The sequence below is a fragment of the Lissotriton helveticus genome, chromosome 9 (assembly GCF_964261635.1).
Source record: "Lissotriton helveticus chromosome 9, aLisHel1.1, whole genome shotgun sequence".
NCBI classification, from domain to species: Eukaryota; Metazoa; Chordata; class Amphibia; order Caudata; family Salamandridae; genus Lissotriton; species Lissotriton helveticus.
This window is the reverse complement of record NC_136070.1, coordinates 315329366-315351799: the sequence shown is the minus strand read 5'-3', so window position 1 is coordinate 315351799 and position 22434 is coordinate 315329366. Positions and strand designations below refer to the sequence as shown.

The 22434-nt window shown below is 45.7% G+C and overlaps 1 pseudogene; it reads right to left on the bottom strand.

Annotated features, from left to right (window-relative positions):
- Nucleotides 1–12945: 12945 nt before the first annotated feature.
- LOC144782735 (dynein axonemal assembly factor 10-like) lies at nt 12946–21544 on the bottom strand (annotated as a pseudogene).
- Nucleotides 21545–22434: the final 890 nt, after the last annotated feature.

The following is a 22434-nucleotide window of genomic DNA, read 5'->3' as shown; positions in this document are numbered from 1 at the left end:
GATCGATTGTCGGGTCGTAGTTAATCCACAGTATTTGATCTTTATTGCAATATACATGGATGATGCCTGAGTATTTGACTGCAGTCCTGAAAACCAACCAAATCTTATAATTTCACAGATGAGGGCAGCCAGGTTATCCACAGGGTGGCGAACAAACAACAAGATGTCCTTTCTATATGATGAAAGGAGCAAGGGGCCAGTTGTAAAAGGTAGACCTTGATGGAGGTGTTTCTCCTGCAGGTGCCGAACCATAGCTACAATTAATAATATTGGTGATAGCAGACAGCTCTGCCTCGTCCCCCTTGTAATTGTAAATGTAAATGATGGGGTGAGTGAGCCATTGATTTGTATGTGAGCTGGCGAAGGGGAGAAAAAAGAAGCATGTTAGGGAGGTGAACCCGCACTGTAATCTCGTTTTTTATAGGGTAGCAATCAGGAAAGGCCTCTCGAGGTAATAAAAGGCCTTCTCTGCATCTGGAAGCACCATCGCTGCTGGAACCTCAGGGGAAATTCTATTCAGCAGCGAGAATCAGGTACGCAATTAGAGTGATGTGGAGCGGTGTAGGACAAAGCTCGATTGTAGCAGTGAAATAACTCTTTCTAGCAAGAGGAAGAGCAGGGTCGAAAGTATTTTAGCTAAGATAATTTTATCCAAATTTAACAGCAAAAGAGGTATATATGACTAATAATGTAGTGCAGTGAGTACTTGCCAGGTTCACAAGGAAGATGATCACTTTGCGTACGGTAGGGGGCCGGGAGCCAACATCTTGTGACTCAGCATACATGGTCAGCAGGTGCGGCGCAAGGAGATGCTTATAGGTTTTGTAAAACACCCTTTTAAGGACTAGGCGGGGGCCTTGGATCCATCAATGGCGTCAATAGCACTGATCACCTCGTCTTCAGAGATTGGCTCACTAAGAAAATGCTGCTGGCTGGGTAGTGAGGCAAACCATGGAGACCACTGATAGGTAGACGAGCCAGTCTCTGCCGTCTCCCACATACCGCGAGGTGTATAAGCATGTCTAATAGTGGAGGAGCTCAGCAAGTGCCACATAATTGTCCATATTCATTGAGCCGCAGCACGCTGTGCCCCGCCAAAAGACCAACAATTGTGACATATCTGCCAGCGTCATCAGTGTAACTAGCTCTGGGAGTGAAAGGAACAAAATGGTGTATTAAAATGCAGACCCTGCGGGAGTACGTGCTAAAGGAGGAAAAATACCTATGTGGGTACCAAGAAGATGCATATGTTTGTGGAGATGGGTCTCCGGGAAAAATGGCATACTCATGCCATGGCGTGTGTGAGGTACTGTAGTACCGCATACCCTTACAGGGATTGTTAATTCCCCTTATGTTCCAAGTAAGAAGTGGTAACTCAACCCTCGGGTCAGTAGCCCTATGTGACATAATCATGGATTGTGGTGATGAAATGACGATCTGCATGCTGCCAGTGTTGCAGGTCCTTCCACATAGATAAACAGAACAACTTACTTAAAAGAAGTAAAAACACCACACTCCACCCACACCAGGTCCAATGATGCCCAGCAAATCCCCATGAGATCAAAAATCAAATTACCAAATAAAACAGGAAAATATGCAATTTAGTGTCCACCACTGGGGGTGGGCAATGCTACGGCATCTGATCCCCAATGCAACGGAGAGTGGAAACAATGGTATCTTGAGCAGTGCCAGTAGTAACTGGGGACAAATACAGTCCTCTAGAGCTCAGCAACCCAGAGGATACTGAACACTTAATTCCATGCAGCAGGTACCTAAGAGCAGCAGTGAGTGAAGGGTCTAGCTTGTGACCTCTGGAATCACATCGGTCCAGGGGAAATAAATCAGAGCTGTTTCTGGCGTGTAAGGCGGTGGCGAGTGTCCCTGAGTATCACAGCAGGCAGGTGATCTTTGGTATAGTGCTTGCAAAAGGCCTGCCCGTCAGCAGGATTACCAAAGAATTGTGCCTAACCATTGATACCATTGTGCAAGCGGACAGGGTAAAGCATAACATACTTCAAGCCCAGCCTCCTGAGTGAGGATTTAGCACCCGAGAATTTGCTGTATGCCTCCTGGACCATCAACATGAAGTCTGGAGAAAAGGAAAGCTTGGAGCCCTGGTATTGCAATTCACCCTGCCTGCAGGCAAAGCAAAATGCAGTTTTGTGGTCTCTGAAGTTTTGTAGACAGGTTGTTATAGGATGTGGCCGGGCCCCTAGTGGGGGCCACGGGCCAAGCAAGTGGTGGGCCTGCTCATCACAAAGGTAGCAGTGAAGTGTTCACAACCAAAAAGCTCAGTCAGAAGGTGCTCCAAAAATTGATCCATCCTGCCTGTGGCCATGGACTCTACAACATGGCATGATATGGCCACAGCATCTTCTTTTTTATGACAATGGATTTAAGGAGGTGTTCCAACTTGTCCAGTTTCCTTGTCATTTTTGCAGCACTGCCCTCCAGTGTGGAAAGGTGCTCCTCGGTGCCTTTCAGGTCAGGTTTGGTGGATGTCCAGACACTCTCCCATAACATCCAGTCTACCTATAAGGGCATCAAAGCACGCATCCATGGTGCAGAACCCCGACCTGATTTCCACCAGGAGGGCATCTGTAATGTTCAGCTGCTTAAGGCCAAAAGGACCAGCCATGTTGTCAACCATGTCCACCGGGACCTCCAACCTGTCTGGTTTCTTTACTTGCTCTAATGGCAGTTTCTTCTGTTGCGGATCACAAGACCTCCTGCTATATCGAGCACGGAGTTGAGTATGCAGGTATATCACCTATGAAAAAAAGTGACCCATGAGGCAAGCTGCACAAGAACAAAATTATGCAACCAGGAGCTGCGGTGGGGATACTGGTGATGAGCTATGGCAGAGGATCAGCCAGGTGGGTATTATGCAGCCACTGGTCAGGTGAGGCAGGCAATCCAGTCCTGGCATCAGCAGCAGCAGGAGCAGGGAGTCGCACCCAGGAACCTGGTCACCAAACAAGCATAGAGTGGTTGGTGAGAGAGAGCTGGCATCCTTATGGTCATACTGCTAGCATTTACACTGATGCTGCATCAGTAATTGCCCTAACTCCCAGCCCGGCCAGCAGGCCCCATGCAATAGGTATGTGGGGGATCTATCACCAGGGCAGGGTAATATTACCCTGTGGGGCGATCAGGAGCAGGCAGGGAGGGCACACATCAACACACGTTACTAGGCCACAGTCTAGGGGTCTCAGCACCAAAGCCCTGGGACCTGTAGTGCAGAGTGCTGCCCCATGATTTAAAGTAGAAGGGTCAGCAGGCTAGAAAGGCTGCGATGCGAGCTTAAGCAGGCAACCGGGGAGATGCCAAGCAGCTCCCTGACTGGGTAAAAGGTCTGGGAAGGTGGCAACACCCCGATCCGAGCAAGGGCAGCCTGAGCACCAGATCCGGCAACCAGGGAGTGCTGCCATGGTCAAGAGCAGGCAATGCAGTCGGTCGATTGATCCGTGGCTCGAAACAGCTACCGACGGCACTAAGCACTGTTCACTTGGCGTGCAGCCAGGCTCATATCTCTTCACAGCCCCAGAGCAGGGCCATCACCTGATCCGCACGCAAGAGGTCAATCCACGAGGCAGTGGGGGCAGCACAAACAAGTGCTGTGTGTCAGATGGGCTCTGCTTGATAGCTCTAAGCCTCAGGCTCATCCTTTTTACAGTGGACCTCCAAGGCTGGAGCTTGGCCAGCTGCCATGCAGGATGCTACTCCGTCTCCTCCGCTGCACTAATTTTCAAAAAATTAGCATTGACAGTGTATCCTGGATGTGGTAGGGGCCACCACATCGTCAATGGTGGCAGATGATACGGTAGGTGGCTAAAATCCATGTTGTGGGAAAATCAGAACCCTGAGTTTTAATGCTGTGCAGCCATCTCGGTTGCTGGCATGGGCATGCCCTCGATTCCTTCAATTTCTCTGATTATGCCTTAAAACTATGTCTTGGTACAGTATATTGACAACTTGCTGGTTGCATCAAATAATCGAGAAGCATGCAAGACTTATACTTTTGCATTGCTAAACCACTTGTCTGAGAATAGATATAAAGTGTCCCCTGGTAATTTGCAGTATTGTGTGAAAGGTGTCCTGTATCTTGGTCATCACATTGAGAAGGGAGTCAGAAAGGTGTCACAATAGAGAATCTCTGTAACTTTACAAATGAAACCTCCAACATCTCAGAAAAGTGTCAGGATGTTCTTGGCAATGGTGGGCTACTGGCGCCAGTGGATACTCAACTTTTCCTTAGTGGCCAAGTCCATACAGAGGCTGACACACAAGGATGTGTGCGATCCGGTGCCTTGGGCCAATGACTATTTGGCTGCCCTCCTAGAGTTGAGAGAAAGACTCTGCCATGCCTCAGCGCAAGGAATGCCTGATTATAACAAAGCATTTTCACTTTTCTGGAGTGAGAGGAAGGGCTGCAGTCTCTCAGTGCCTACACAGACTCACGGGAATGCTCGTAGGCCAATTGCATATTTTTCTGACACTTTGGATCCAGTCGCGGCGGCTCTGCCTCGGTGGCTGAAAGCAGTGGCAGTTGCAGGTGTCAGTATCGAACAGGGTTATGGCATTGTCATGGGTCACTTTTTAACAGTGTATGGGCCTCACTCTGTAGAAATTGTGCTGATACATACTCGCACACACCATTTGACCAACAGCCACCTGACCCAGTATGAGCAGATCATTCTGGCAGCTGAAACTGTCACCTTGAAGAGGTGTTCAGTTCTAAACCCTGCCACCTTATTGCCTATTCCTGACATTGAAAGGTGTAAATGAGGTGAAGCATGACTGTCTTGATGTCACTGAACTACGCACAAAGCCGAGACCAGATATTCAAGATGAGCGACTGCCTAAATCTGAGTTTGCCTTGTTCGTGGATGGCTTGTGTTTGAGGGACCATGAAGGTAATTTGCGAGCTGCTTATGCAGTCTGTACAGTTTCAGGAGTAGTAGAAGCTTTGTGGTTCCAAGGCGTGTACTCAGCACAAGTGGTTGAATTGATTGCTCTTACTAGAGGATACTGTGTCTCAGACCAGCAGAAGATGACCATTTTTACAAATACTCAATATGGCTTTGGTGTTGTTAACAACTCCGGGCTATCTTTTCCCAGAGAGGATTTATGACTGTTAGAAATGGGATTTCCAGTTGACTGAGGCTTGCGCCAAAGCCAGGCAGAAACCACCACTCTAGTCAGGGCAAGGGAGTTACACGCCAAAGACAACCCACTGCTCACCCTCTAGGCAACGTGGCGCGAGCAGTAAGGCTTATCCCGGAAGCTATGTAAGTTAAGTGTTTGCGCGCGCACCCCCAGCAACTACACCCAAGGCCCACCACAAAGGAAAATCCAAACAAGGTTATGTATAAAAATAGCCTTTGTATTATACCAAACACATTAGATAAAAACTCACACGTTACCATGTGCCAACAGGCACGGGCAGAATTTACAGGGGATGTATATACAGGACAGGGCCACATGGACCATTGCCAGGAATAAGCACTTTTAGAACTAGAATACTTGTAGGAATTAGCACTTAGGACATAGAACAATAATAACTGTAACACAAGATAGAAAATAAAGCACACCACCAGTAACCACTGGTGAGAGGTAAGTACCACCTACACAACCCTAACCACCGTAGGAAAATATTACGCAGGGAACCAGGACCTCACTAGTACTAGGAAGAACAACCACTTAAGTATCACTATACATTTAGGGGTATAGGCCTAAGAACATTACACATGATGCATCACAACATTCAGAGGTGCAGGGAAAAACACATGATGCATAAACATACATTCAGAGGTGTAGGAAAATCACATGACGCATAAAAACACATTCAGAGGTGCAGCAAAGAACAATTGCGCAGAAATCACATAGGCCACAACCTGTTACTGTCCCCAGGCCAACTAGCCTCTCTGGGGCTGAAACGCCCTGTGTCCCAATGTCAGGGGTCCTAAACGGAGCAGCTGCCCACTAAATGCTGGGCAGCTGTGGAGATAATGGGACCAACACGGTGGAGCCTCGTGGGCTCTGGCCACCAAAACACTTGTGGCACCGTGAGCCTCGCTGGGCTCAAGAACAAACTGTGGGGCAAGGTGGGAGCCTCGGTGCTCCGAAGAAAGAATGCCCAGTGTGGGGGGAGTGGCCCGTTGCCTGCCGGGGCCGCTCTACCACCCAGAAACTCCCCCAAATCGTCAGAGTCCCTCTCGGGGGACTCGAAGTAAATTATGCCCCAAAAGCCTCTCAGGGCTCTTCACAAATGCCACCTAAAGCCTCTCGTGAGCTTTAACAAATGCCCCGGTCAAGGTGGAGCCTCTCAGGCTCTAAATAAAAGGCCTCTCTGGCAGGAGCGGCCCGCAACGGCGGGCCCGCTCAGAAATGGAACCGGGCTGGGACCGGCTCCACTGTGGCACTCGCGGAGCCCCCACCAGCCCTCCTTTACTCACTGGGCGGTTCTCGGGGAACTCTGGTCCTTCTCCTCTTGCCGCGGGACTCTCTGGTGGAGGACACACGCAGGGCTCACACCGCCGATGCGGGAGCCCTTCTCCCTGTCTCCTTCCTTCGGCCGGACTTCCCCAATGGTGGCTTCGCTGGGGAAGGGTCCGCGAGAGTCCTGGTTGCCGGGCGACCCTCCAGCGGGACTAGCTCGTGATAGGCTGGCGGGGCCGCCAATGGCAGCGCGGCCCTGCGGACGAGCCCCCAGGCTCCGGGTTGCTCTGCTGAGGGCAGCAGGGTGATTTCTTCACGGCAAAGGATGAGGGGTGGGCTCCCTCGAATTAATCCCTACAGCGGGTAAAGCACACCATTTAAGGCAATAAAAGAAATAGAGGCAAAGTCCCTGGCGGGGTGGGCACCGGCCAGGGGGGGCAACAAGGACTCGGCAAGATCACGGGTCAAATGCAGGGTGGGCACCTGCGCCGAAAATCAAGGTCCTGGTGGAATCCCTCGCAACATGATCGCAGCTCCGTGCTGCTGGGGGAATGCAGAAACTCGGCCCCTCTCAGGATGCCACCCCAGCGCCCCCAGGCGCTACAAAAATGCCCAGAGTCTCGAATCTAGGGCAAAGTTCAAGGAAGGAAGGCAGGGGGGCAAGGCTGGGCCCAGGGTCCAGCTCACGGGGCCCTCCAGGCAGGGAGGCAGTCCCAGTGGCGGTATGCTCCTGGCGCCCAGCAGCAGCAGGCCCCCCTCTTCAGATCAGGAACAAGAGAACACTTTACAAGGGGACACATCCCCCTTTTATACAGTAAATCCCTTTGTCTTTAGGTGCAGGGTGGGGAGAAAAAGAGATGCAACTGGTTTTGGAGCACTTTGTTGTGCTCAGCCACCCTTTCCATTCACCAGTCAGGCAAGGGTCATCAGTCGCACCACAGAGGGCAGAGCCAGCATTGTGTGGGGAAAGCCCAGCTCTATTCAGGTCCCAGGGGTACCCCTCCCTCACATCACACATGCAGATCTCCCATTCACCACCCGGGCAAACCCATCCTGACTCCTGGAGCCTGGCCCACCAGCCAGCTCCAGCCAATCAGAAGCCAGACAGCCAATTCACATAATTTACACAAACATGCCCACTTCTAGAAGTGGCACTTCCACACTAGACACAATCATGCCACACACATCATCGCGCAGCATTCACTCACACAAGTCCGCACATACCAAACTTGCACCTGCACTCCCCATGCATCAGGAACTACCAGGGAAACATACATTCCCCATGCATTCCTAAGGGAGGGCAGGCCAACCTCACCACACGCACGCACTTTACCCTGGGACACAGTGGTAAAGTGCGCAGAAACCAAAAATTACTATCAGCAGATCACAATAAAAAATAAAAAAAGTTCAGGTGTGAACCTGCCAGAAGGGCCAAGTCCAACAATGACATCCTCAGGTTCACCTGCCGCAACTTTGGAGTATGTCTGACAACTCCTTGAAGCATTACAAATGTCTGCCCAGGTTGCTGTTGTTAAGTGTGCAACTCATTTTAAGGGTGATAATTATGTAACAGTACTCTACTTAAAGTGCTTGCACTTTTAATGGTGAATACACAAATGAGAGAACAGATGAGACCAACTATAACCATTTGTTGACTACAGCAGATACTTGGAAGGAAGTTAAGAGACTGCAGGAGGAAGTGTCAGAGGTAGAACAGTAGAGGAAGTTAAGAGACTGCAGGAGGAAGTGTCAGAGGTAGAACAGCAGATTTGGTCAAAGCAGGTTGTGTTAAGGGAGATGAACATGAGAACTAGATTTCCGCAGACAAAAGACCTGTAAATAGTTTTAGCCCTGATTGAAAGATATTATCGTGGTCCATTTCATGTGGGGAGAGATATCACTGATACCACCTGTGCGCTGATTCATTACGGGTTGCCCCTTTCAAGTCCCTGGGTTATCTCGGCCTAATGGTTAGTCCACCATGGTTTGGTCACCAGGTCTGTGATCCATACTCCTAACCGTACACTTCTTAATAGGTTCAGTGAGCCCTCAATAAATGATTTTATCTTCTCCCTGCTTTACCTAGCGCCCCTTTATGTTTTCAGGACTCAATTGGAGTCCATTTTACCTGCCGGCAACTGTTGCAAGTAATTACTTGACAACAGTGTAAATGAGTTTCATTCTCGTCCGTACTGCGCTTTACTTTAATGACATTTAAAGTCTCCAGAACACGATATTGGTAATCTTTGAATATAACTCACTGACATACAGTAGGATATGGTATTTTTATCATGTTTCTTCATTGTTCAGACAGGCCCTCTGGGACATTTTCTCATTGAAGATTGTTTCACTGTAAATTAATCTAAATACTGTGTGAGTGCACCTGAATAGCAACTGTTATCGATCCTGAAGAAGTGCTGAGATCTCTACGACATTCAAGGCATGAAACATGTCGATCACTAGAGAGCATAAATTACAGAAAGAGATTCAGAAATTTAAAAAAGAGAAAGTGTACCCCTACCTGAAAGCCGATTACACTTCAGCTAAAATGAGTGACTTCTCTGACGATAACTCGGATAGGAGAGATTCAAGTGACAGTGATTCCAGTAGAGGCAGTTGGGGAAGTAATAACTCCAGGAGGACCCAACTCCCCAATCAGTACTACAATATCCCGGCATATCAGGGCCCTCCCATCTTCCATGGTCCACTACCTCCCTTCTGGCAGCTTCCCCAATACAAACATGGTCCACCTCAATTCTTTAACAACAGCAACCCCCCTTTTTTAGACAGAGGCTGGGGCAGAGGAAGAGGGCGCAACAGAAGAGGAACACAAAAACAAGTCCAATGGCAAGACCAACCGACCAGTGGCATGGACACTCGGAGCAAGACAAAAGACAAGAGGAATTAGTGGTCAAACTCTCACACCCCACACTCACTGAACTTGAGAAAGCGGTATTACAGATGGGCTTAGGCTTTGTTCCCACACCCAAAGTAGATAGGTTTAGAGACCTCTGTGAGATACACAATTTGTTACGCAAATTACGACTCAGATCCTACTTTCAGGACCAACCTCTCAATGAACAGGAAGACTCAGGACTGAGAAATCCTTCAACTTTCACTCTATACAACAGTATGGTCCCAGTAGAAGTTTTAGCCTTTGAACAGGCAGTTCTAAAGGGATTAGCCCTTCCACACAGGCAGACACCTTTTCACAACCTCTCCAATTCAGAGGTGATGACATTAAGGAACCTATCTGAGGATGCCACCATCACAATTTAACAGGCAGACAAGGGTGGGAAACTGTAATTCAGTCCACTGTCCACGGTTGACCCCTCCCCACGCCTGACCACTATCATTCCTACATTGGTACATGAGGCTGAGTCCAATTGTTAGATAACTCACAAGGAAGCTGACTTTTTGATCACCAAGGAACCAAGGGTACCATATTTCTATACCCTTTCCAAAATACATAAGTGTACTACCCTGGTTCCTAGTCACCCTATTGTTTCTGGTATTGGCTCTAAATTAGAGCCACTCTCCAAGTTTTGCTACAATTTTTTGCAACCTATGGTTCGAGACACACCCTCCTTTGTGAGAGACACCACTGACATCCTTAGAATCATCGAAGACACACCTATCATGGGAGAGATCAACCTCCTCGTCACTCTTGACATGGAGGATCTCTAAGCAAATATCCCCCAGAGAGCTACCTTGTCAGTTATTGAAACTGCGTTGCAAGCATTGGAGTGGTCTTCACCTATTACTGTCTCTTTCATAGTGGAGTGTGCGACCCTGGCTTTGACTAAAAACCTCTTTGAATGTATACAACAGCTCTATCATCAAGGTCAGGGTACATCTATGGGGAGCACCTATGCTCCAAGCATAGCGTGCCTCTACATGGCAGCATTTGAGAGGGATGTTGTTCACAATACTACTAATCCATACTACAACAACCTGAAATTATGGAAGTGTTTTATTGACGATATCCTTATTTTCAGGCAGGGAGCACGTTCCACCTGTGAGGAGTTATTAGATGGATAAACACCAAAATGAATACCTTAAGTTTTCCCACACCATTTCAGAGAATACTATACCATTTCTAGATTTGAATATCACACTTACTGAGGGTACGCTAAACACAACCCTGTACAAAAAGCCTACTGACTGCAACAGCTTACTGCTATACAAAAGCCATCACCCCAAAGCATTAAGAGACAACTTACCCTTTGGTCAATTTTTGCGTATCAGACGCAACTGTAAACTGTTGGCTAATTATAGAACAGTAGCCAACACTCTAGCTTCTAACCTCAAAGCAAGGAGCTATCCTGAAAAACAAGTGAGGGACTCCATAAAAAGAGTGAGGAACAACCTAAGAGAGGCATTACTTGAGACACATCCAAAACCAACTACCAACACCCTCACTCGCGTTACATCTTTGACACCTGATTCAGCCAGAATTAAGAAAATCATTCGAAGCATTGGAATATATTAGGCACTGGTAATTTACAAATACCTAAACCCAGGTTTGCATATAAGAAAACACGCAACCTGAAAGATGTCCTGATTCACACAAGACCCAAAAAAACACACTATTCACACAGAGTACTCTTCGGGGTCTCCCTTTGGTGACCGGACACTATGCTTGTGGGTCCTGTACAGTTTGCCTACTTACCACTACATCCAAAGAAATCTCTTTACAGACCAATTTGAAATGGATTCTGACTAAGCATACCAATTGCAACACCAAACAATGTATATACATGATCACCTGCCCCTGCGGCCTGATGTAAATAGGGATGACCATGCGCACTGTTAAGACTAGGATAACAGAACACAGGAGTAATATTCGGTGCCAAACGGTTACCACCAAGCGATATACACATTTCAAGGATGCACAACACTCCCCCAGACTCATTATGTTGGATTGTGCTGGAAGCCCACCCACAAATTTCCAAAGGCACACTATTCAGGATTGAACAGAGATGGTTACTGAGACTTTCCACACATACAGCTGGACTTAACGATGACATACCATGGGGTGCACTCATATAGTCTTTATTTGAGAGTTCAACTATTTTAGTCATGCCATTAATCTAAGCATGCACCTAATAGTGGCCTACACACTAATGTGCCATTTAACCCCATCTCCAAACAGTCCTTATACCGACTTTACCCTTCTTCTACACACCGCACACATGGGATCTGTGGGCCATACTAGTCCTCTGTGTTTACACTTCCGTATATACACACTGGCTAACACATTACGATCTCCATTGCAACCCCATGACTGACGACCCCATGACTGATGGATGCAAATGATATACATTCCGTACAGCTGCGGTTACACCACTACCTTACCATCTTTTAGTTTCCTTTGTGTCAATAACACTCAAGGAACGTAGAGCAGGAAATACAAGTCCTCACTGTACACAGTTCTCCAAGCGCAATATGGCCAGCACATCAAGATCGCTTTGTATCCTCACGTCGGATTGACGCGCCCTAATACACGATTCATTGTGCCAGAGCTTCACCATCCTGTGCCATTATCGGATGTGGAACACACTGTAGGCTACATTTCCATATTATTGTATATATACACTTGTGGAATCGGCTTCTAGACCCACTATAAGGTGGCAGCTGCACAAATTATGATTAAATAACGATTCACTAGTAGCACTCATAGTCACACGAGAGTTAATGTCTCTGTGTGACCCCCCACGCCATCACGCTAGTGCAGAGTTCTTCAATCTGTGGGGCCATCATCTTGAGGGGGGCGCGTGCTCCACCTCAAAATCTCACCTTCCCATGTCGCAAGTACATTTGCGACGTGCCATACTCATGGAATTTAAAGAAAAGCATTGTCTGCTGTCTGCAGGCAGGCGCGCAATGCCCATTAAGGTCAAAGGGCTTCAGCCCACTCTCCCACCCCTCTTCTGTGGCAGCCCGGGATGAGACAGCTTCCCGAGACACACAGCCGCACTGAGTACTTCACAGGTGTTTTAAAGACCAATTGCTTCTTAATGACGCCTTTGTTCTTTTTTCACGGCTTCTTAGAGCCCCTGCCTCTCCACTCTGCCGGTTGATGGAATAATAAGTCCCCCACCCCCTCGAAATTTTTTCGTAGCCCCACACCCGCCCGAAATTTGGCCCTAGTTGTGCCTTCTGCCTGTAGGGCACATTGGCTGCATAGGGCATGACAGCAATTCCGAACGGTAAGAAAAGGTGCCCTCTTCCGCACAATTACAAACATCTGTAAAGTTTGCCCGAAATATACATTTGAAAAGGATGAAAGGAAAACATGTTTCCTGCTTATGGTGCTTCCTCTAGGCAGCAAGTTCTTCATCAAACAAGGTCTCTTTAACGTCCAACTTTCACGGAGGTATGTACATATGTAGTTCCGTTTAAAATTAACCAGCATTTCACATACAGCTACTTAAAAAAAATATAATAATCCTTGGATACATTCCAGTCTTTGGTGGCGCTTTCTTTGGACGTCAATCTGCTTTAGACTTCATTAAGTTTAGTCACTATGAAGTCTCGCATGGTCTGGTCGTGCAGACATACAGCCCTTGTTTGTCCGGGCTCCAGTCAATGCTAGCAATGGGCTGTGTGGACAAGGTTACATTCTGCAGAAGAGGGACGGATCCTGCGACCCCTTCCTCCACGCCTTCAGAATCTTTCTGCGTCCGCTGAGCGGGATACTCATACTTCCAAAGATGCAGACTCCCAGCTCCTCCTGTTGTCAAAAATATATCTCTGTTCTGTGGCAGGTGGTGAACTTGCCAAACTGTGTATTTGCGAGCCTTTTCTGCAAGAGAAGCAAAACCTTTTTTGGGATGCTGGGTTCTCATGTCAAAAACATGAAACTTCCCTTCCAATGAAGTTTATTCATTATTATATCCTACCTGTCGAACTCGACACTGCAAACCCCATTCTTAATGTTAGTTTTCCATCGAAGAGACCTGCTGGCTCATGCATCAACATTGCAGTTTGCGATTCCTTAATTGTGAAAAATAAGGAATCGCAATTAAGGAATCGCAAACTGCAATGCATCAAGAAATCGATAAATAAATAGCGATTTCTTAAAATTGCTTAATTGCGACTCGCAAATTGCCAATCGCAATTAAGGAATAGCTCCCCATTAATTCCTATGGGCCTAGAGGCCCATAGGAATGAATGGGAATGACATTCTTAATTTGCAATTCACCATTAGAAATTCGCAAATTAGCATTATGGGAGGCAAGATGGCGGTCTAGCGTTAGACCGGACTGCAGCACTTCACTGAGCTCCGCTTCACTCCGACCAGACCAGAGATGACTGAAGCCTACACCGCTCATTTTTTTGTTTTTGAATGGAGCGTGTAAATGACTGCTGACTGCCTACTTCAACTATTGCTGAACGATGATGGATATTTGCTGATTTGCTGAGAATCGTAGCAGTCGAGGAAAATTGACCATTTCGAACCTGCTTCTACGCCCTAATCTGTACTCCCGCTTTCTGCTCCTATCTACGTGGCGTTATGGTACAGGGGCTTCTACAGTATAGAAAAAGAAGGGAAAGCCGCGGAAGACGTCCGAACTTACCTGGATATACGCGGAGGCCGTTGGCTCCCCCTCACGGTAACGCTTCCAACAGACTCCAGCCTGTTGCAACAGCCCTGCTTCGGAGGATATTTCAGGCGGTGCAACCACCGCTACAGAGCTCAGGCGTTTTGGTGTGTGGCAGCTTCACTTTCTGAGTGCAAGCGTGTGTGCGGAGTCCTCCGAAAATACCAGCAGTGCGACCGAAGAGTCCATCAGCTGCTGCGACCAGAGCGCGGGTCGCGAAGGCAGCCAGAGTGCTACGCAAAGAGGCGGAAAGGCAACAACGAGAGGGCTCATTGGACGGGGGAGAAACTGACAGCGTTTCGGCCAAAACAGTGAGAACCAAAGCGAAGAAGCAACAAGCGACTATGCCCTTGAACAACACTCCAAGACAGGAGGTCCTTGCCTCGCGAAGAAAGCTAAGTACTACTGGGGGGGTCACAGTACTTGATCTATTTTTGAAGAAACAACCGGACCAGGCTAGCCCTCAGGTTGAGGCTGAGTCACTATTTACTATACCTTCAAATGATGGTCAGAACAGTTTAGTGGACGAGTGTTACTCAGCTCTCTCCGTGTCTCAAACAAATAACATTCTGGGCTTAAACAATGGAGCATCTGATCCCTCGTGTGCTGCCACCAACCTCCGGTCCACAGGTATGGTCATGACTAATAATTCGACTATTATTGAGACTTCTGAACTTTTGCAATCTAATGAGTTGGCAGTGGAGCTATAAGCTGGCGAGACCCGCGGTGTGGAGGGGCGCGCTATGTCGTTCACAGGCCCTGGTGGAAACATATTAGGGGTACAAAGTGAGCTAGCTAATTTGACTACGGAGGCAGCTTTAGCTACAAACCAAACCATATTTATACCATCTACCTCACACTCACACTTAGCTGCTTCTGAAGAACTACTGTCCATACCCCCACTTATGCTTCCTGGCGGCTCCCCGGGGGGGACTGCAGCAAATGAAGGTATCAATGGTATCAATGTGCTAATACCTAATGTAAGCTTGCTACAAACCACTCAGCTCCCGGAGGGTGAAAAAGACCTTAGTGAGTTTTACTCCTTTTCTGACGAGACCGGAGAGGTTGGAGCAGATGCTGTGGGGGAATGGTCGGAGAGCTATGAGTCGACGGAGGAGGAGGAGGAGGACGAGGATTCGGAACCTCTTCCTAACTCTTCAGAAGATAGTTATGGGGAAAGAAGGCAGAATATTAATACTGTTAAAGCCAAGACTAAAGTAGGACCTAGAGCCATGCAATGTGGTCTAGCCAAAGATCGCCCTGATGCCAGCCATGGTCCCAGCTTCGCCAACACAGAGATACCTCCCACAGCAGTTGAGACCATTTTACAGGCTATAGCAGCGCATAGAGAGGAGACCGCTCTAGATAGCAAAAGATCTCGGGCAGCTTTGCGCAAAATGCAAGGGGTTGTCAAGAAACTCTCAAAAACTTGTAATCATATAGGCGAAAGAGTTACGGAAAAGGAAGTAAGGGTGATGTCGGCTGAAAAAGACTCCTCTGAGAACTCTGAGAAAATTAAGCTTTCATTATTAAACTTCTTAGTGAATCTATGCCTGAAGTACAAAACTGGAATTGGAATGTGGAAGTACAACGGGCCCATCGAGTCCCATTCAATTTACCACCTAAACCAGGGGTGTACCCCCGTGCTATTTTAGTATATTTTGGAAATTTTTTGCTACGGCAGGTGGTGTCTGAGAAAGCGAGACCTGATCGCAAATTATCTTTTAGTGATTTTTCATTATTTTCAAGGCCCGATTTTTGCCACACAACCGTGGAAAGACGATGGCGGTTGCGCCTATTGATTAAACCATTTCAAGATAAGGGAGCCTTGGCATTCTTGAACAATCCTGCTAAACTTAAAGTTGTACATGGTGGTCAGACAAAGTTTTTTCAGTCTGAAGTGAAAGCAAAAGCCTATCTTGATGAACTATCCTAGATAATCTTAGAAAATGTATAGGCGTTGCTAGCAACCTGTACATGCTTAGCAAAAGAACAACATTTAACCATGATTGATCTGATATGCATTATGTAACATACGTGGATATTTTCGTAATAATTGTTAGGCAAGAATTGAGATTCATCTAGATGCTTTGTAAGATATAGAGGTTACCTTGGTCATGGTTTATAAAAAATGTTCTTGTGTTTAATTCTCACTAGTCTTTTTATGTTGGGAAGCGGTAGCTCAGTAGAGGTGCAGCAACTACATCACACAGACTCTGGTAGAGTCTGAATGCCTACGCAAGGGAAAGGGCAAAGGGGGAGGGTTCAGGGGAAGGAGTTTTGGGGTGGTGGGAAGGGGGGGGTGGGGAAGGGGAAGAAAAAACTAAAAACGAACCAGGTTTATTAGCAAGGGCAATGTTAATTTTTTAAACAATGAAAAGGAGATAAAGCAAGACAAGGAATATTATTTGAGTAAGGCTACTATACAACTTTTTTACATAAACAATGGGTAGGCTTAGTGTTCAATCTTGGAATGTAGGGGGGCTCCTATCCAGAGACAAGCGTCTTCGTTTGGGCGAATTAATGAAATTAAATCCTGTAGATATTTTGTGCATTCAGGAGACTCATGTTCCCTAAAGCAAAAGAGCTTTGCTGAACCTCAAGGGGTATAATTTGCTGATAACCTCATCCCAGTCTTCGAATATCAGGGGTGTAGCAATTTTTGTAAAACCATGCCTTGGCCAGGGAGTACGTTTTCTGTCTGACGTACATGGAAGGTGGGCAATTGTTAAACTGGCCTGTGGAATCATTGTTTGCTCTGTTTATGGATCAAATTATGATGACCCCGCAGTATTTGAAACTCTGGAATTAGAATTAGCCACGTGGCACGGCCCGTTAATTTTCTGTGGCGATTTTAACATTTCACTTTTGCCATCATTCATGGTGCAAGCACCAAAACAGAAATATATGGGTCGGAAACCAAGGGAATACCGTGCGGTTAAAAGCCTGGTATGTAGCTTGGGCTTAACTGATATATGGCTACAAAATAACCCCAATGACCCGGGTTACACGTATTTTTCCCACCCCCATCAAAAACATGTCCGGATCGACTACATCTTTACCTCTAGGGACCTAGCACCTTATTCATGCATAAACAAACCACCTAAAGTAATTTCGGATACTAATCCTTTAATAATGTCAACTACTTACAACACTAATCTTACTCAACATTGTTCGTGGTCTTTTGATAGGAAGCTGCTCTCTAACAATGAATACATTAGATATATTAAAACCTGGACTAAGGGATTTTTTAATATGAATCGCTTTAGCGCGTCAAGAAATATTGTATGGGATACCTACAAATCTGCATTAAGGGGGGAAACCATTAGCTTCCAAAATAAAGCCGGAAAAATCTTAAAAAAAGAATATGAATTGAAAGTTACAGCCTTAGCTAAAGCTGAGGAAGAACATACTGCTAAAATTATACAAAAACAAGAAGCCAGGCATCTGATGTTACAGGTAGCAGTGCTGAAATCCGAACTAAACACTAAACTTAGTCAGAAAGCTGCCCAAACATACCAAGGACATAGGAAACAAGCTTACGAAAGTGGGGAGAAAGTGGGCAGACAGTTGGCACTTCGTACACGTCAGAAAATTGTTAGGAATAATATCTCCTCAATAGTAGATAATGGGCGGACTTTTACCCACCCGACAGATATCAATTACCAATTCCAAAGGTACTATCAGAACCTCTATTCGGAGGAAGCGCCACCTACCGAATTGGATATAACAGATTATCTTGATGATTGTCTTAATAACTCTGAGGCTATGACGCTACTAGATGATGCCACCAAGGAAGAAATTGAAAAAGAAATCACTCTAGCAGAGGTGGATGCTGCTTTATCTTTTTTGTCATCTGGTAAAGCAGCAGGTCCAGACAAATTACCGATTGATCTGTTTAAAATTCTTAGCCACCAACTATGCCCTATTCTACATGATTTATTTCTTGGGATTCAATGTAATGGTGTTCCACCAGCCTCCTGGGATGAAGCTAATATAATCGTTTTTCCAAAGAAGGGAAAATCCCCCGAGCAGCTAACCTCTTATCGCCCTATATCCCTGATTAATTCGGACTCCAAATTATATGCAAAGGTATTGGCTCTCAGACTCAGTGGGGTCATTGAACGTCTTGTCTCCCCGTGGCAACATGGTTTTATTCCTGGTAAAGGGACTACAGAACACACCCGTCGGGTAATCGCATTATTTGATGCCATGGCTGCCACGGGGGGACAAATGTCAGTGATCCTACTTGATGCTGAGAAAGCCTTTGACCGCGTCTCATGGGACTTTCTGTGGGAAGTTATGAAACGCAATATTTTCGGCCCCAAATTTGTTAAGTCTATTAAGTCAATGTACCTCAGCCCCAAAGCAAAAATTCTAGCAGCAGGGTCATTATCTGGACATATCAACATTGCCAGGGGCATTTGGCAGGGGTGCCCGTGCTCGCCTGTGCTTTTTGCTCTATATATTAACCCCCTTATTTTGAAATTATTAGAAAGCAATATTATTAAACCTGTTATTAGTTGCCACTTTGAAACTAAAGTATTGGCCTATGCCGATGACATCGCGGTCACTACATCTGACCCAATCGAGGCTATTTGTGAAATAGAGAGAGTGACTACGGAGTTTGGGCGCTGCTCGGGATACTCTCTTAACAGAGGAAAAACGATTATTCTCTGTACGGATAATACCATTTGTCAGGATCAACGTAGGGATGAAAAGGCCACGTATCTGGGAGTTGTTCTTTGTGCTAACACCAAGATTCTAGCAAAAGCTAATTTTGATCCATTAGTGGTCAAGATTAAGGACGATCTCGAAAGGGTTAATAGCCTCCATCTTTCCATTATAGGAAGAGCCAATTTTTTTAAAATGAATACGCTTCCTAGATGCCTCTACTTATTTCGGGCAATTCCGCTAGCCATTGATCGGAAAACGTTAATGCGGATTAACTCACTCATATTAAAATTTATGTGGCAACATGGGAAGATTCGGAGGTCACTTACATTATTATCACTCCCTTTTGATAGAGGCGGTCTTACTATACCTAATGTAACTCTCTATCACTGGGCGGCTTTTCAAAAACAGCTTACTCCTATGATTAGTAATCCAAATCTAGAGAGCCCGGAAGGCTTTGGAGTAATACCTTCAATATATGAGCTCCTCTTAGGTCAGGAGGCTAAGGGTTTACTCTGACGGAAGACTGAGGCAAAGAATTATAAGGACTTTAAGGGAGAAATTATAGCTAGTGTATGGGGAATTTGGAATAAAGTGGCCAAATATATGCATATTGGGAAGATTAATCGATATACACCGCTCTGGCGCTCTAATGCCATTCAAGGTCAGGATCTCATTCCTGTCGTAAGGAAATGGGATAACTTGGGAATTAAAACAATTGGTGAATTCTTAACCGCTTCAGCGCGGCGTGAATTTTCACGCTGTGCTGAGCGTTCTAAGAAACGGGTGTGGTCGTGACGGAACGGTTCCGTCATGAGCACAGCTCAACCGTCGCTCATGACGGAACCGTTCCGTCATGAGCATCGAAGGGGTTAATAAATGACTTTGATATCACCTTTTTCGATTTGAAAGAAAAATATAATTTACCAAATGGAGATTTTTTTAAATTTGCTAAAATTGAAATTATGGATGCTATACCTAGAATAAACACCAGGATAGGGACTTTGTATAACATTCTTTTGAGCAAGAAACATGATGATCTTGATAAAGTTGAAAATAAATGGGTAACAAAATTAAACAATCCCAATGTGGACATCGATAGAGTCTTAGAGATGAGCCAGAAGTTATTTATGGCTAGCAACCTTAAAGCGCAATTTTATAAAACTTTATTTGACCTTTATTTTACTCCTGCTAAACTGTTTTCATGGGGTAATCGTGAGAATGATTTATGTCCTAGATGTACCCAAGGGCCGGCAACCCTTATTCATATGTTTTATAGTTGTCCCGATTTGATGTTGATCAAAAGTATGATATTATCCTTTTGGGAAGAGGTATTTAGTCATAAAGTACCAGAGTCAGAAACTTTGTTTTTACTAAGACATGATTACTCCTTAAATTTAACAAAATCAGAAGAAAGATTATTGTTTATAGGCACAGCGGTACTAAGGTTAATTCTCTCTGCTCGCTGGAAAGAAGCTGACCCGCCAAGTTTTCAGATGTGGCTAGCGCGCTTCCTAGCGGTCCATAGATATGAAGTTGCTATTTTTGAAACAAGAGGAGTTAAATCTAGGGCACGCGGGGAAGCACTCTGGTGTCCAATTATTAACTGGAAAGCTGGCCTTACTCCTAGTGGTATTGGTTGATTTAAATATTTGTGTATTTATTTCTTACGCCCTAAGTGTTTACTGTTTTTGTTTATGCTTACTTCTGTTTAAATCAATCCCTTGTCTGTATTCCATGTCATATAATTTATTTACGTTGTGTTACTGCCTTTAATTTTTGTATAATGACTCTTGCTTTTCCTGGTTAATAAAAATATTTAAAAAAAGAAATTCGCAAATTAAGAATGCAATTTCAAGGGTGCAGGGGTGTCCAAAGGACACCCTGTTGCACCCCTGAAATCTTCCCATTAGTACATTGTGCACACACACTTGCCCCAAGGGCATGTGTGTGTGTAAAATGGAACTTTGAAAAATGCACTTTTGTGCATTTTTCAAAGTTTTCGCAAATTACCATGAAGGTCAACTTTATGGTAATTTGCACCCCTTACTTGCGAATTCGCAAATTCTAAAAGTTTGATGCATTGCATTTAAGGAATCTCAATTTGAGATTCCTTAAATGCATTCGCAATTTAAGAAATCACAATTTTGCGATTTCTTAAATTGTGAAAACATCAAAACGCATAATGCATCCCAAAAATGGAAATTGCATTCACAAACGGCCGAATTTTGCGATTGGCACCATTTGCGAATGCAATTTCCTTTGATGCTTGTGCCCGCTGGTTCTTAGGTCAAACAGCTTAATATCACCATTGTCATATCCTGCACAGACAGCACGTTCTTGTTGATTGCATGCATGTCCGAATGCTACAGTCCAACAGTTTCTCTTTAGTTTCTCCGTCTCCAGGTTCCATGTTGGCGACTGGCATACCTTTTTGTCTAGTATCCCATACCTTCACAGTTCAATCTCTGCTCCAAGTAACAATTTCTGGCGCTCCTTCACCGTAAACTGGGATTTCTGCTGCTTCCAAATACCACACATTGAGGTTTTCATCAAAATCTCCTGTAGCAAGATACCGAGGCTGTAGCGCTGAAGCACCAAATGTTCCACATTTGATGGGCTTGGGCTTTTTCTAGCTCGCTCAGCAGCTGCACCTCTCCGTGCTGGATTTCGTAGATCTGTAGTACGCCGGTGCCCCGCGGGTAGTTGCCCAAACAAACAAAACAGGCTCTGTGCGGCAGACACTTGCAATCAAAGACAGTGTAGTTAAGTGACTTCTGGATGTGGCAGATGATCTGCGGCTTCTCCAGTGGGCTGCACATGGTGGCAGTTATGGCAGTCGGAACCCCTATGCCTTGGCTCTTGACAACAATACACGAGCAACGCTCTGCTCTCAGCTTTGGACACAGAGGAACAACTTGGTGCACTATCCCTACCAGCAAGAACTGGAGGACTCTTCAGTGTCTATGGTCACTGTAAACGACCATAAAAAACTGCACATGTGCATACACACAGAGAGACTGCCTGATTTCTATTGAAGTAAAAAGTAAAATTAGTTATTCTGTGCCTCAATTCTACCGATCAAATGGGTGAGATATAGAAATCTGTAAATACAGATCAGAGCCCAGTGGATGAAAATGCTCAGGTGCTCACTAGATTTTTAACTGCTGCCATTGAACAAGTTTGTGTATTCTTTTACTAATTATCCACCGTCCGTGTTTTTCAGAACTGTGACTGAAAAGGTGCAGCTGTCTTAGCGCAGTTACATGACGAAAATGTACTTCTGTGTATTTTTCTGACTGCTGTGCCAGGCCCATTCTTTTTCTCAGAAATGTGTTTGATCCTGTGGTCACACGTACGATTCCCTGTAGGTCCACTCAGCCAAACATATTTCTGAGGTTGATAAAATGATAGCCGTCTAGTTGAGTAGCAAAGACGTGATGTCACTTTGTCAAAGGCCAAGTGATGTCTCTTCATGTATTGTCACTGGGGTCAAAGTTCTGGTGCTCTGGCTTTCGCCCTCCAAGCAGATCTAAGAGGTATGCCCAACAGCTGTGCAACATGCACACCCAAGTCATTTTAGCCGAGGACAATGGTGACTGCCAACCCATCTTTTTAATGAGGTATTTAAAATTGTGTATAAACTGTCCATCACCAAAGCACCTATGCCTGTTAGATGTTTATACTCCAGATGCTGGTAGTACAGCTGGAG